Raw genomic sequence first — 15,379 nt, forward strand, 5'->3', positions numbered from 1 at the left:
AATTAACATAGCTTGAGTCTAAGCACAGACTATTTCTGCTAGGTTAATGTCTTCAATTTGGACCAATTTAGGCCCAGTACAGACTTTTTCTCACTTTCTGTGCAATTCTTTAAGAAGACACTGGTTTTTGGGATTCTAGGATTTTCAAATTGACCTAATGTTAAAATCAATGAATGTCTGATAGCCACTGGTTATGGACTCTGTTTAGTGCTGAATCTTAAATGTTCTGTACATATGTATGCATTTCCTAAGATGCTTGTGTCATGGCAAGCTGAGTACATACCTAATCTCATTGATTTTAAAACTCTGTGAAGACATCACAAAATGGCCAAATAAAATACATTGCAGGGCTGTAAAACTCTAGTAGTCTACAGTTTGTAGCTCTTACAGAGTGGTCTCATTTCTATTAGGATTTAGAAGTGAAAAGTTCAGCCCACCTGAAATATATAATTGGATCATCAGACCTTTGGTTAGATTCACTCTCTCTCTTCAGAAGTTTTTCCTGTTCTTTTCTTTCTTCTTTTTTCCTTTCAGTTCTTCCTTCTTTCCTTGTGCCTCCTTTCCCTCCTCTTTTCCATGTATCTTTCTCTATAGAAAATAAACTACAAAAAAACACATTTGTAGTTCTAAACGGTATAGAATTGCCTCTTTTAAGTACGTAGAGATGTCACTATTCATTATGTTCTGGTGACCTCTTCACACATTCAAAATCGGATATTTTAAGCCAGAGATGGACTTAGAGTCAGTTCAGTACATCGGACAAATGTTTCAGCACATACAACTATACACACCAGGAAATGTTCAATTGGACATTCCAACATTGTTTCTAAGATAATTGTAACTGAAGTGAAGATATTTATAATGTCTAAATCTTCCTGAAATATTCATTATCTGTCATAAATTTGTTCCAGGGTGTCTGGGTGGTTCAGTCAGTTAAGTGTCTGCCTTTTGACTCAGGTCATGATCTTGGGGTCCTGGGATTGAGCCCCACATTGGGCTCCCTACTCAGCAGGGAGGCTGCTTCTCCCTCTCCCTCTCTGCTTGTTATCTCTCTCGCTCTTAATAAATAAATAAAATATTTAAAACTTAAATAAATGAATAAATTTGTTTCACAGTTGATCCATTACATCGCCTTCTAGAAAAAGATCTTCCAATAATATTGGACTTAAAAGCAGTGAAAAACTCTTCCTGGTTTATCATCTCGATGGTTATATCATTTTTCTGCAATAAAGATAGACCTTTATTTCATAACATTGATACATTTTCCTGGAGTGTTGGAGCTGTCAGTACTGATCAACAAGGCATATTATGTCTTTGAGGAAATCAGTTACCATAATATCTACTATAAAGGCATGAATAAAACAATAGAAGATTCCTACTCCAATCAGGAATCTGAATTCCACAAATACTTCTATATCAGAGCTATGCCTTTGTAATTTGTCTTGATCCTAAGCCAATTTAGGGAATTTTTCTAAGAATACAAATACATATTAAATTAAATTATTGCATAACATAATTCAGTGAAGTCTTATGCTTTATCTATCATTTTCCCTTAAGCCCAAGTGAAAATTTTAGTGCCTATGCCCTGAACTCTCTGATCTTAAATTTTCAAAAGAAATGTAAGTGACTCAAATAGAGGTTAAAGGATTTATTCAGCTGATGTGAAATTGAGCATCTGAAGATGAAGTAGCTTCCTAATCGAAACAGAGTCAGCATTTTGATAGGACAGGGGACAGTTGAGTAGCTGCCCTCATGGTTTTGATTTAGGCAGCAATTTTTGACTTTAAGGGAACTCATGTTTGGGGGTCATGCCTTTTGCTTGGGGTTACAATAACCATCAGAACAGTATTGGCATGGTATTACTTTTGCTGGCCTGCAGTTTATGAGGTAGTGAAGGTTCCTGAGGTAGGGAGGAGAGATAGTGGAAAGAAAAAGAAAATGTGTGTGTGCATGTGTGTTTGCATGCACACACACACGTGCAGGTGCACATTGGGTGGGGGGCATAGAAGGAAAGAGGGAAAATAATGATGCTACATCATATTTGTTTAGTCCCTTTACACCTTATATTTTGGCCCTTTGCTGCAGGTGTTGATGGTCAAAGTCTCCTGTGGCATACCTCCTCATACTGTTTAAATCTTGCCGTTAAGTATATGGGATAAGAGTTTCTTCATTTGGACCTTTATATGGTTAAGGGAGAAATGGCCAATAAAGATACCACCTGATAATTTCACAGCATTCCCAAAAGCTGTCAGTTGAGTAATCTGGTCAGAAAGGATCATTATGTGGAGGAATTACTTTGCTATGTCGCTTTCACTTGTATTAGGAAAAACAAAAACAAGAAACATAGATTTCAAACTTAGAAGCAAGTCTTTACCCTTTATAAAAACTGCATTAAACGTAGGAAGGAGAGAACACACAAAAGGAGGTAAGGAACTTTTTTTTTTCCCTCCTAACACAGTTAACAGCAATTAAAGTTTCCAAGAATTGATTGGTGATTTCCCAGGATGAAGGGCCCTCATGATCCTTAGCTAAGGAAGAGGAGACATCATGAGCCTCAGTACAGGAGATGAGATCTCATAAACTCAGCAGGGGAGCGTATATTGGGTAATGTATTTACAAGTTAACACACTCAAAAAAGTCTCTTTTAGAAGACTGTTAATGATTTAGAATTACATTGGCCATTTTATTTATCCTGCTAAATATTAGGAATCTATTAATTTCTTTGGTATTTTGCCTTTAAATAATTGCAGATAGCACTATATTTTTATGGAGGGGATGATATGTCATCTTATTTATAGATTTGACCACTACCTGATGTGTACATATTTTGTGGGGTTTTTTGCTGCTGATCTCTCTCAACTAAAGTCTGAGTCCTTAGAATCAGAATGTTTGCCTATTTCTTTTACTGCTGTCTTTCTCAGATATATTATAGGTGTTCAATGAATATTATTTTAAGATTTTATTTATTTATCCATGAGAAACAGAGAGAGAGAGAGAGGCAGAGACATAGACAGAGGGAGAAGCAGGTTCCATGCAAGAAGGCCGATATGAGACTCCATCTGGGGTCCCTGGGATCATGCCCTGAGCCAAATGCAGACGCTCAACCCAGGCATCCCAATAAAATTTTTTTTGATGTAACAAATAGTAATCATAATATCATGATCATAGTACAAGTATTGCGTGCAAGAGTTCTTTTGATGAAAACAAAACTACACGGGGAGACCTGGGTTGCTCATTAGGTTAAGTGTCTGCCTTCAACTCAGGCCATGATCTCAGGGTCCTCCACATCAGGCTCCCTGTTTAGCAGGCTCCCTGTTTAGCAGGGAGCCTGCTTCTCCTTCTCCTTCTCCCTCTGCTGCTCCCCCTGCTTGTGCACACTCTCTCTTTCTGTCAAAAAAATAAATAACATCTTTAAAATATATATATAAACAAAACTACACAAGAACTTTCTTGTCTATGAAAAATGTGTAGGTGCCTCAGATAAGTCTTCAAATTGCATTTTCAAGATGGATCATTTCAGGAAAAAAATATACTGATTGTGTTGGGACCTCAAAATGTCTCAGAGTGTTCCATGTATTCTCAAAGTGCATCAGAAATCCACTGCACAATCAGAGCCCTGCTTCAGGTACTGGGAATACAAAGATTCTAGGTTAGTATCTATTTCAAACAATGGTTTTCAAATTGCCTCAAAGGGATTGAAGTAATCTGTGAAAAAAGAACTATAGGTGAGTTGTTATCATATTTTACCACCCTCAAAGCCAACATATTGAAAAAAAATATGTACAGATATATATATATATATGACCTAAAGCAGATCTCTGTAACAAAATGATTATCAGACAAAATTCCTCTGTGCACAGTGATAGGGAGCGAGATCTCTGATGTCTCTTTCTTTTCTTATGAGGATATCAATCTTACCAGCTTAAGGCCTTACCCTTATGACTCAACCGTTATTATTGCTTTATAGGCTGTATGTCTAAATCCTGTCATATTGAGGGTTAGGGCTTCAACCTATGAATTTTGGGAGTACTCAATTCAGCCCATAATATATTCATTGGTGAAAACAAGAGTTAAAATAAATGTTTATCTACTTCCCTAAACTAGCTCCCATTGTTTGTACAGGCGACTATAGTAGTCTCTTCTATGGTATTTAGACAACCTAAAAACTCTGACATGAGGGCTTTTCCCAGTATGAGACCCAATAAGGTATCCTTATAGCAAGCCCCAGCACAGGTACAGAGGAGAATGCACTCATGTTTAATATAGCCCAAATGACCAGACTTTTAAGGAAAATCTATTTTTAGTTTGTGAACCATATGAATATGTTACCTATTCAAAAAGTTAAAAAACAAAACAAAACTGTATAAAAGCGTTGGAAGGGAGAGCCAAGCTCTATTTCCTATTAGTTATTATTGAGAAAATGGCTACCGAAAGATACTCAGGATAAATAGGATATTTTGGCTGTGCTGTAGAAACAAAGGGACTCTAAAGCTCAGTGGCTTAACCTAGCAAAGATGTGGTTCTCACTTGTAATCTTTTGTGAGTTAGGTAACAATCTAGGTTAAATATCCATGTGGCTACTCAAGAATTCAGATGCCTTCAATGTTTTGATGCCATCATTATTGGGCATTAAAGATTTGCTGGGGAAAGGGAATAAACAATGTGGAAGATTCATTTCGGTACCTAAGACCTAAGAGATACACTTGGCTTCCTCCCACAGGCCATTATCTAGAACTAATCCATAGTACCGATTTAACTATAACGGAAAGTAGGATATACATGGAATCACACAGAATGCTTGGGACACTCTATAATCTGTACCATACTGGATTCCTTATAACCACAAATGCCACAGTATTTAGTAAAATAGGCAATAAATCTAATATAGCAGAGTTTTTTACTTTCCTCAATCATTTGAATTAAGACTTAACAAAAAAATAAAAGTCACAAAATACATTTGGACAGCTTAATCTTTGGTCATCCATACCATAAAATTGTTATTTCTAAATACTGATCAAGTTGGACCAAGCTTAATCCAGACCCTGTAATTGAAGTCAAGGAACCCATGCCTTGTAAATTCAGTCTAAATACACTGGTTAGCTCAATAGTGATAGTATTTTAAAAGTATCTATCTCAGAATAATAGGCATAGAGTAATATATGTTTTTTTTTTATATCTACTTGTATTATGGAAGTGGGAAGAGCCTTATGATAATAAAAATTGGGTTAGGATGATATCAGCAAATGAAGGAGGATTGTTTGGTTTGGTTTGCTCTTTGTTTGCTTTCTAAATTTATAGTTCATTAAATATTTCGCAAAGTACCTTTAAAGCTTGAGTATTTTATTAAGTGATTCAATTTTGTATTTTATCTAATTTCCTTTAAGAACCTAGTTATAGGGATCCCTGGGTGGCGCAGCGGTTTGGCGCCTGCCTTTGGCCCAGGGCGCGATCCTGGAGACTCGGGATCGAATCCCACGTCAGGCTCCCGGTGCATGGAGCCTGCTTCTCCCTCTGCCTATGTCTCTGCCTCTCTCTCTCTCTCACTGTGTGCCTATCATAAATAAATAAAATAAAATTAAAAAAAAAAAAAAAAAAAAGAACCTAGTTATATACTGCATTGATATAGGATGGAATTAATCCAAATTAGTGTTGCCTTCAATAGAGAAAAATTGCAACTAAATTACTACTCTCAAAACTTCTTTTGTTGTTATTTTTTAAAAGATTGGTTCCTGGGGCAATCTGGCTGGATCAGGTGGTAAAGCATGAGATTCTTTATCGTGGGGTTGTAAGCTTAAACCCCATGTTGGGCATAGAGCTTACTTAATAAAAATAAATAAAATAAGGGATTCTCCCGGTGGCTGAGTGGTTGACCATCTGCCTTTACCTCAGGGCATGATCCTGGGGTCCTGGGATTGAGTTCTGCATCAGGCTCCTAGCAGGGAGCCTGCTTCTCCCTCTGCCTATTTTTCTGCCTCTCTCTCTCTGTCTCTCATGTGTAAATAAATAAAATCTTAAAAATAATTTAAAAATATAAATTAATTGATTAAAATAAAATACAACAAAATAAAGTAATAAAAAATGTTTGTTCCCAAACATTAGCGAGCTTCAGAATCACTTAACATCTTAGTCAAATACAGATTGCTGGGCTCCTCAGGAGAGTCTCTGAGGTCTAGGGTGGGGCCTGAGAATTTGCACCAGCAAGTTACCAGCTGATGCTGATACTGCTGGTCTGGGACCACACTTGGAGAGTCTAAGTGCTTTAAATTATGATACTCAGCTTATTATTTTAAAATTCCTATAAAATAAGCTGAGTCTTGTAGATAGCATGTTCTTTTACAAAAGGGCCATTTGAGGGTCACATGCTTGGCTCAGTTGGTACAGCATGAGACTCTTGATCTTGGGTTGTAAGTTTGAGCCCCGCACTGGGTGCAGAGATTACTTAAAAATAAAATATTAAAAAAAAAAAAGAAAAAGAAACAAAGGGCCATTTGTTATTTTTTTTTTTTTAATCTCAGGACCCAGCAGACATGCTGAATGTGATAGATTTGAATAAGTTTTTAGTGAATGAATAAAGTATCTATGTATATAAAGTACCAATAGTATCTATGTCCTCATATCATCATATTTAAAATATATATGGTTCACCCTAAAATTGCTTTCGGTTCTTTGAAATAATAGATGAAGAACCAAGGTTCCCACTCTTCAATGGTTGTTCATCATAGTAGACTTAATTCATGCCCCATTTTATGTGTTGTCATGGATTGAAGGTAAATAATCAGAATCTTCATCAAGATAATTTATCAACTATAAGTTATTAGGGTCAACACTTGAATGAAGGAAAGGAAGGAAGGAATATTAGAGAAGGGAGTTGATGACAATGCAGTTGCAAAATAGGTCATAGCCAAAGCCACAGGGAGCCTTGAATTCTGAATAGTCCTTCAGTTTTACTGTGGTGCATAGAGGGGTTTGAGTTCCTATCAGTCACTAGCTTTAGCTGCTTCTGAGAAGGAAGAGTTTCTTTGGAAAGGCAGCTCTCTCTGGCCACGGGCAATTTCCAGAGAGCTGAGACTAAGTATTTCTGTGTGTGTGTGTGTGTGTGTGTGTGTGTGTGTGTGTAATGTTATTTTGAATTAATATCAAATTATTTAATAGTAAAATTAAAAAATATATTACTAATTAGTGTTTCAAATACATATATTAAACTGCTTCCTGACTACATGTAAGTAACTTCAAGAGAGAAAACCTGCCTTCTGTCTCTTACCACTGTCTTTGCAAGAAGCACTATTGTTGAATCACTATCTAAATATTGAACATTAAAAGCTTGATATATTTCTTTTCAATGATGCAGTGAACATTAAGAAACTAACAATGATTTTTAAAGCTATTAAAGTCCACATGCACATATTTAAAATGTGGATCATTCTTACACGTTTTGTTTGATATCATATTCTCTGCCAAATCAGTGATTCTTTTATTTGCCATCTGGAGTTACTATTGGCTGGAGATGGTGTTAATGGTGTTAAATAGGAAGTGCCATGTAGACACTGAGCAAATACACTTTTTTTGATGTCTACACTAAATGGACAATACGACGTTTTCATACCAAAAGTGGACTCCATTTTCTCTAGCTTAATCACATTAGACAGAAGAACATGAACCACTGGTCATTTTAAGAAGAATCGTAGAGTTAAGAAACCACAGTATCAATTATTAATATAATCACAAAGAGAAAGAGGAATGCTGGGCATTACATACTATTGGCAGACAGCGGTATTAAATGGACTGTACTTATTAGCATAATAAGTGTGCTTATTAGCATAATTGGGAAGTATCAAAACAAATATCTCCATATGGAGGTAGGTGTAAATATATTCCCTATAGTAACACTTAACTCATTTACTTATCACTCAGAGTCCATTCACTTACCAGCATATGGTTATTGGATGTGTACTACCTATTGAAAATATTAGCGATTATTTGGAGAAAGTTTTTATATACAGATAGAGAAACCTCTGGATAGAAAAAGAATAATCGGAGTTGTTTTTGAATGTTTTCATACATGTCTATTTTTGTTATTGTTGTTCCTAATCTAAAGCACAGAAACACTACACATCTTCCCAGTTTTCTCACCTTCCACATGGGTTAGTAGCATTCTTTTAAAATCTGTCTTGTAGATCATGGATTAGGACCATGTCTGACCCATCTTTGGATCCTTTAGGTCTATAGCTATTGTCACCATGTAAACACACTATAGGTGTCTACTGAATTAAGGCCATGTAGATACTAACATGATCCAATACATTTTGATTAGTCTATATATCGCAATTATGACATTCCTAAAATCTAAAATTATACATTTATTATTGTTCTTAATTTAAAAAATCAATTTCATATGTGCTTGGGAAAGAATATATTTCTAAGATAATAGAAAAATGCAGAGGAAGATGAAAGTGAAATAAAGGAAAGATAGAGCTTAGGGTTCAATAGAAATTCAATAAATATTCCTTGAGCACCTGTTAGCTTCAAAGCATTGTACTCATTGCTAAATGAATCTAGTCCTTGTCTTTGTCTTTAGTGTACTTGTAAGAAAGCTGATAGGGAGTGAAACTCCGCTTCTCAAATATAAGAAAGTATATTTAAAAAGGCCTAATATTGGCAGGCAATACAAAAAATGGTACAGAAACCAAGAAGAAAATAAGCAATCATTTAAATATTTTACAATATTTACCTTGACTTATGAAATGAGTCCGCAGTTAAGTATTTCGAAATGTTAAGTGAATGGGTAGTTGTGACAATTTTAATTTTAAATATAATGATTAAATAAGGCTTTGCATATACATAGAGCGAGAAGATAGAATAGGTTAAAGTTAAAAGAAGATTAATTTGTATCAGCCTCCGTCATCTCAAATAAAATATCCTCCACCGTATTTGTATATCTAAAAATACGACAGATCATTATTGTATTTAGCATTAACTATTTTATTTTTCAGCAAAACAAAGAAGTAGCAGACAGGCAATTCTAGACATAAGTACATTCTTTCTTTCTTCAATTAATTATTTTTTTTTAATTATGAGAAGATAACTAGAAGTGTTATGACCTGAATTCAAATTAATATTTGATTAAATTTCACAACACAGCATGGAGTTATAACTGGAATGAACAGTTTGATGAAATTAAAATTACTTAGTAATAGTTATTAAGCTAAATAACTATTAAATTTCTTATTTCTTAAGGTGTAATAGCAGATGCCAGAGGCAGTATAGATTTTCCACAAACACAACCCCGGTAGACTTTCAGAGGTTTGGGGCCATGTGGGTGAACAATTCTTGGTCTCAATTTATTTTGGCTATAGACATGTGATAATGCTCTGCTGATCACTGATGATACTGAAAACACAGCAAATGTTCCTGATCTCCATTTGTAAAGGCTAAAGGGAGGAAAGTTGTACTTAAATCAGTTATTCAGTTCCATGGGGGTGCCTGGGTGGCTCAGTCAAGTTAAGCCTGGCTTTTGGTTTCATCTCAGGTTATGATCTCAGGTTTCTGAGATGGAGCCTTGAGTTGGGTTTCTGTACTCAATGGGCAGCCTGCTTCTTTCCCTCTTCCAATGCCCCTCCCTGCATGCTCCCTCTGTCTCTTTCTCACTCTCTCTAAAATTAAAAAAAAATCAGTTATATGCTAAAAATAAACAAAAACAACAGTATGACCTCTACCATTTGCAAATGTGTAAGAAACAAATCTATGAGAATCATTCAGAGGAGAAGCATCCTGAGTTGGGGAAGAAATCTCTAATTAGTAGATCATAGCAAACATTCTCACAGGAAGATAAAGTTGAAAGGGAGAAAGGAGGCTGGGTTGGGAATTCAATGACAACTCAAATTGTTAGGTTCAAGACATTGTGCCGGCTTCTACAGGAACATGGTCTCTCCCTTCAGTGTGCTTGCAAGAGAGTAGATGGGGCAGAGTGCTGGAATGTAAAGGAGAACATGGTAAATGCTTGCACAAAGTTACAATTTATAATGTACTTTAAAAATATAGAGAGGTCTCACTCTGTGAGCAAGGGGAAGAGTTGAGCACAACCTTCAAAGACAAAATTACCTTTAAGATAGTCCCAACAGCACTGGTTCAGATGTTGGTAGTGATGAATGGGAACCAATCCTTGGCTAGAACAAGTAGTTTGGCTGATGAGTGTAGAAGTAGCCCGAAGAACTCATTCTGGAGAGTTAAGTTTTGATCTTTGCTCAGCTAACTATCTATTGAATTATGGATGAGTCACTTAGCCCTTTGAGACCTAGTTTTCTCAGCTACACACACACACACACACACACACACACACACACACACACACAGGGAATTGAACTAGAAATCATTAAGGTCATGCTTATTCTAAAATGCTCTGATCTAAGAATACATTGGTTCCCATTTTGAGTGGCCTAGAATGCTAAGTTGAGGATTTTTTTAAAAATTTGTTGGCAACTTAAAATTTCTCAAAGTTTTCTGAGCAACATAGTAGCATGATTAAAGTTATACATTTGGATGATTAACCTAGTGAGGATACTTTTTTTGTGGGAAGATTATGTAGAGTCTGTAATGTTCCTAGGTAAGCGGTAATGAGGGACTGGCAGAGGGAATATATTATAAAAGCTGAATCCATAAGACCTGTCTTCACTATTAATCAGTGCTAATGGGAAAGAACAAAGAAATGAAAAGAAAAAAGTACATAGCTTCCGGTCTTGGTATCTGAAAGGATTTTTACCAGACCAAGTTAGGAAAGTTTTATGTATAAGGATCAATGCAGCTGTTTGGAATGAAGCTGGGCAATTGCCAGCTAGAAATGCAGGGTTAGATCTTTTGCTTTTAAGATATGGATTACAAGAGGGCTTGCAAACTCAGATGCTTACAGGGACTACTGAAGTGACAGGCTATTTTCAAAACAATAAAGATGTGGGGAAGAGCACACTGGAAAAATATGCCCTTCCAAAGGAAGTAGCTGCCCTTATATTACAGGAGATCACTGCCCTTGCAATCGTAGACCCTGCTTTTCTAGGAGAGGCTAGAAATGTAGATGGTTTCCCTTTTTAAATTGTTGATAAAGAAACTAAATAAAATTAAGTAACAATTCTTAACTATGACTGTCACCCACATCAGTATACAGACTGCTGGGTGTAAGTCTGGAATACTGTACCAACCTTTTCAAGCATTAGTTGAAGATAACCACAATCAAAATTGTGGGAAAGGATAGAGATTTTCAAAAGAATAATTTTAAAGAGAGAAGTCTAAGAAAAGATCCTCAAATAACTTTTATATTTAAAAAGTCAAATAAAAGAAAACTGATCTCATATAGTGAGGTTGCCAGGAATGAAAAAGAAGAAGAAGAAGAAGAAGAAGAAGAAGAAGAAGAAGAAGAAGAAGAAGAAGAAGAAGAAGAACATTACTCAGAGGGAATGAAATGGTAAAGGAACAAAAAGAGCCTTAAGGGGATCCCTGGGTGGCACAGCGGTTTGGCGCCTCCTTTGGCCCAGGGCGCGATCCTGGAGACCCGGGATCGAATCCCACGTCGGGCTCCCGGTGCATGGAGCCTGCTTCTCTCTCTGCCTGTGTCTCTGTCTCTCTCTCTCTCTGTGTCTGCGTGACTGTCATAAATAAAATAAAATAAAAATTAAAAAAAAAAAAAGAGCCTTAGTATCCACCAAGGGAAGGGATTTAAATTTTATGCAATAAAAGACATGATAACAGACTGAGATGATAACATAAAAGAGGAAGGGTATAAATTATCTTGCACTTTTCTTTGTGTAATGTACATTTTTTTCATTTTATGATCTCAAAAATCTGTATTGTTGCTAAATGTGCTTCTTGTATTGAATATAGTGCTCAATATATATAATTTTTCATCTCAACACCTGAAGATATTTATTGCAATTTCTTATGTTACTATCTGCTACAAGAAGACAATATGAAAACAAAGACCTAGAAGATTTAATTGTTCATTTATATTATTAGGTACACAGAAAAATTTATTTTCATGGCTTTATTGAAGCACATACAAAGAAAAGTAGACTATGAATTTAATTTTTAGAAGATATTTTAAATTGGCACCTCAACCATGTTTTATTCATTGACTTTGAGAATGCATGTGCAAATGGTTGTATCTTGCTGAACACTTCTAAGTTTCCCCTGGTAAGAAATCACAAGTGTCAGTTGTTAATAAGTTCTATGTTTTCTATGGAAAGACACAGTTCCCCAAATAGACGGTTGACTGCATGATTTTGCCACATTTCTCAAATATTCTTTGTAAACTACCAGCAGCCAGATTTAATTCTATGAGACAGAAGCAATGAGTAGATGACACAATCAGGTATCATTAGCTATAATTTAAAAAAAAAAAATCAAATGTAGCAATGTCTTGAATAGCAATTACAAAATATTATAAAAGCTCTCTTTTGAAAAGATTTTTCAAATGTGCACAGGATTGTCAAGAAAGTGTTAGAACATGACAATAAAGAATATCGAGGTGGGTGACAAATTTGAAATTGTGTGTGTGATGTAATTTGTATGTGGAACATAGTAGGTACTCAGGAAGTACTTGCTGTGCATAATTTTTCCATTCTTGATGGTCACAGATTTGTCCTGAATTTCTTCTGGCAGCCATCTGTAGAATTTGAGAGACCTGACTGCCAACTTTTTCTCTTCTCATTCTTTCCCACTATTCTGGTAGACGCTAGCCTTACTATCTGGTAGCCTTACTATTTTCGTTTTCTGGTATGTTATTAATTATTTCCATATAAATATTTCTTTTTTGTTGTTGTTTGTTTTTGTCTCCCTGATGAACAAACTCAAATTTCCTTCATGATTTAATAAATTTTTTCCTAGTTATCTACTGCTACTTATTAAACAGTATTATTCCAAAATTAGTGACCTAAACAACAACCATATTATTCTGCTCTTGGACTTCATGAGCCAGGAATTAGGTGGGGCACAGCAGGCATGACTTTTTGCTCAAGGATGTCAAGGGCCTCAGCAAGGAATCCCTAATACCTGAAGGTAGCTTGAAGCTCTAGGGCTGGAATTATTTGGAAGGTTACCCCCCCCACCCCGCCGCCACGTGACTGGTGCCTGTCATAACTCAAAGCCTGGGTTTAGCTGAAACTTTCAAATGGAACACCTATACTTGTCTTTTTCTCATGGACTTGGGCTTCTCATAACATAGCAGCTGGGATCAGAGAGTGTCTAGAAAATGACAGTCCAAAAGATGCAGGCAAAGGCTACATGATTTTTATAAAAATCATTTATTTGAAACAAACAATCCAATCATGAAATGGGCAAAAGACATGAAGAGAAATCTCACAGAGGAAGACATGGACATGGCCAACAAGCACATGAGAAAATGCTCTGCATCACTTGCCATCAGGGAAATACAAATCAAAACCACAATGAGATACCACCTCACACCAGTGAGAATGGGGAAAATTAACAAGGCAGGAAACAACAAATGTTGGAGAGGATGCGGAGAAAAGGGAACCCTCTTACACTGTTGGTGGGAATGTGAACTGGTGCAGCCACTCTGGAAAACTGTGTGGAGGTTCCTCAAAGAGTTAAAAATAGACCTGCCCTACGACCCAGCAATTGCACTGTTGGGGATTTACCCCAAAGATTCAGATGCAATGAAATGTCGGGACACCTGCACCCCCATGTTTATAGCAGCAATGTCCACAATAGCCAAACTGTGGAAGGAGCCTCGGTGTCCATCGAAAGATGAATGGATAAAGAAGATGTGGTCTATGTATACAATGGCATATTACTCAGCAATTAGAAACGACAAATACCCACCATTTGCTTCAACGTGGATGGAACTGGAGGGTATTATGCTGAGTGAAATAAGTCAATCGGAGAAGGACAAACAGTGTATGTTCTCATTCATTTGGGGAATATGAATAATAGTGAAAGGGAATATAAAGGAAGGGAAAAGAAATGTTGGGAAATATCAGGAAGGGAGACAGAACATAAAGACTCCTAACTCGGGGAAATGAACTAGGGGTGGTGGAAGGGGAGGAGGGCGGGTGTTGGAGGGGAATGGGTGACGGGCACTGAGGTGGACACTTGATGGGATGAGCACTGGGTGTTTTTCTGTATGTTGGTAAATTGAACACCAATAAAAGTTAATTAAAAAAATAATAATAAAAAAATATATAAATCATTTATTTGAGAGAGGGAGATCATGGACACAGGGAGGAACAAAGGGAGAGAGAGAATCCTCAAGCTGACTCCTCACTGAGCGGGAGCCCCACACAATCCCAGGGCCCCGAGATCATGACCTGAGTCAAAATCAAGAGTTGGCTGCTTAACTCTTGGCTGCTTTACAAATAAGTAAAATTATTAAAATAAAATAATAAATAAAATAAAATAAAATAAAATAAAAGTAACAGCTTTCCAAATTACCAAATCACAAACTCTTCAGTTTGAACTGTGATACTGGATCACATTCAGTAAACCTTTACTACATGCAATATACCCTTTCTTTAGTTCTTATAATAACACCATGAGGTAACAATTCCTTTTCCTAGGCCATAAAAATAAGACATGAAAAGTTCAATGATTTTTTATAAATTTACAGAAATGATAAATATATGAGACAAATTGAACTGTCTTGGGTTATAAATATTTAGCTACCTCTACTATAACTAAACAAGAGAAAATTTAACACTCATAATATGAATGCCATGTACAGCATGAGAAGATAATTCAGTTCTGTTTGTTCTATCAACAAACATCTCATTAATTAATTATTTATTTATTTATTTGACTGTGAATTTTGCCCTTTTGGCTTCTTTTTCTTTTTTTCCTTTTTTTTTTTTTTATCGGACTGTAATTGACACACAATGTTACATTAGTTTCAGGTGTACAACTTAGTACTTTGACAAATTTATACATTATGCTATGTTCATGAGTGTAGCTACCATCTGTCCTATTACATGGCTATTTACAATATCATTGACTGTGTTCCTTTATGCTCTGCCTTTTATTCACAAGTCTTGCTCATTCTATAACAGCAGAGTCCCTATCCCCTTCACCAATTTTGCCTAACCCCTTACTGACCTCCCTTCTGGCAATCATCAGTTTGTTCTCTGTATTTATAGATCTGATTCTACTTTTTGTTTGGTTATTCTCTTTTTTTAAGATTCTATTTATAAGTGGAATCATATGGTATTTGTCTTTCTCAGTCTGAATTATTTCACTTAGCATAGTACCATCTAGGTCCATCCAAGTTGTCTCAAATGGCACTATCTATCCTTTTTATGGCTGTGTAATATTCCTGTGTGTGTGTGTGTGTGTGTGTGTGTGTGTATTTTTCCTTTGTTCTTCTGTTGAAAGACAGTTAGAT

This window comes from Vulpes lagopus, chromosome 24 (genome assembly GCF_018345385.1).
Source record: "Vulpes lagopus strain Blue_001 chromosome 24, ASM1834538v1, whole genome shotgun sequence".
Lineage (NCBI taxonomy): Eukaryota > Metazoa > Chordata > Mammalia > Carnivora > Canidae > Vulpes > Vulpes lagopus.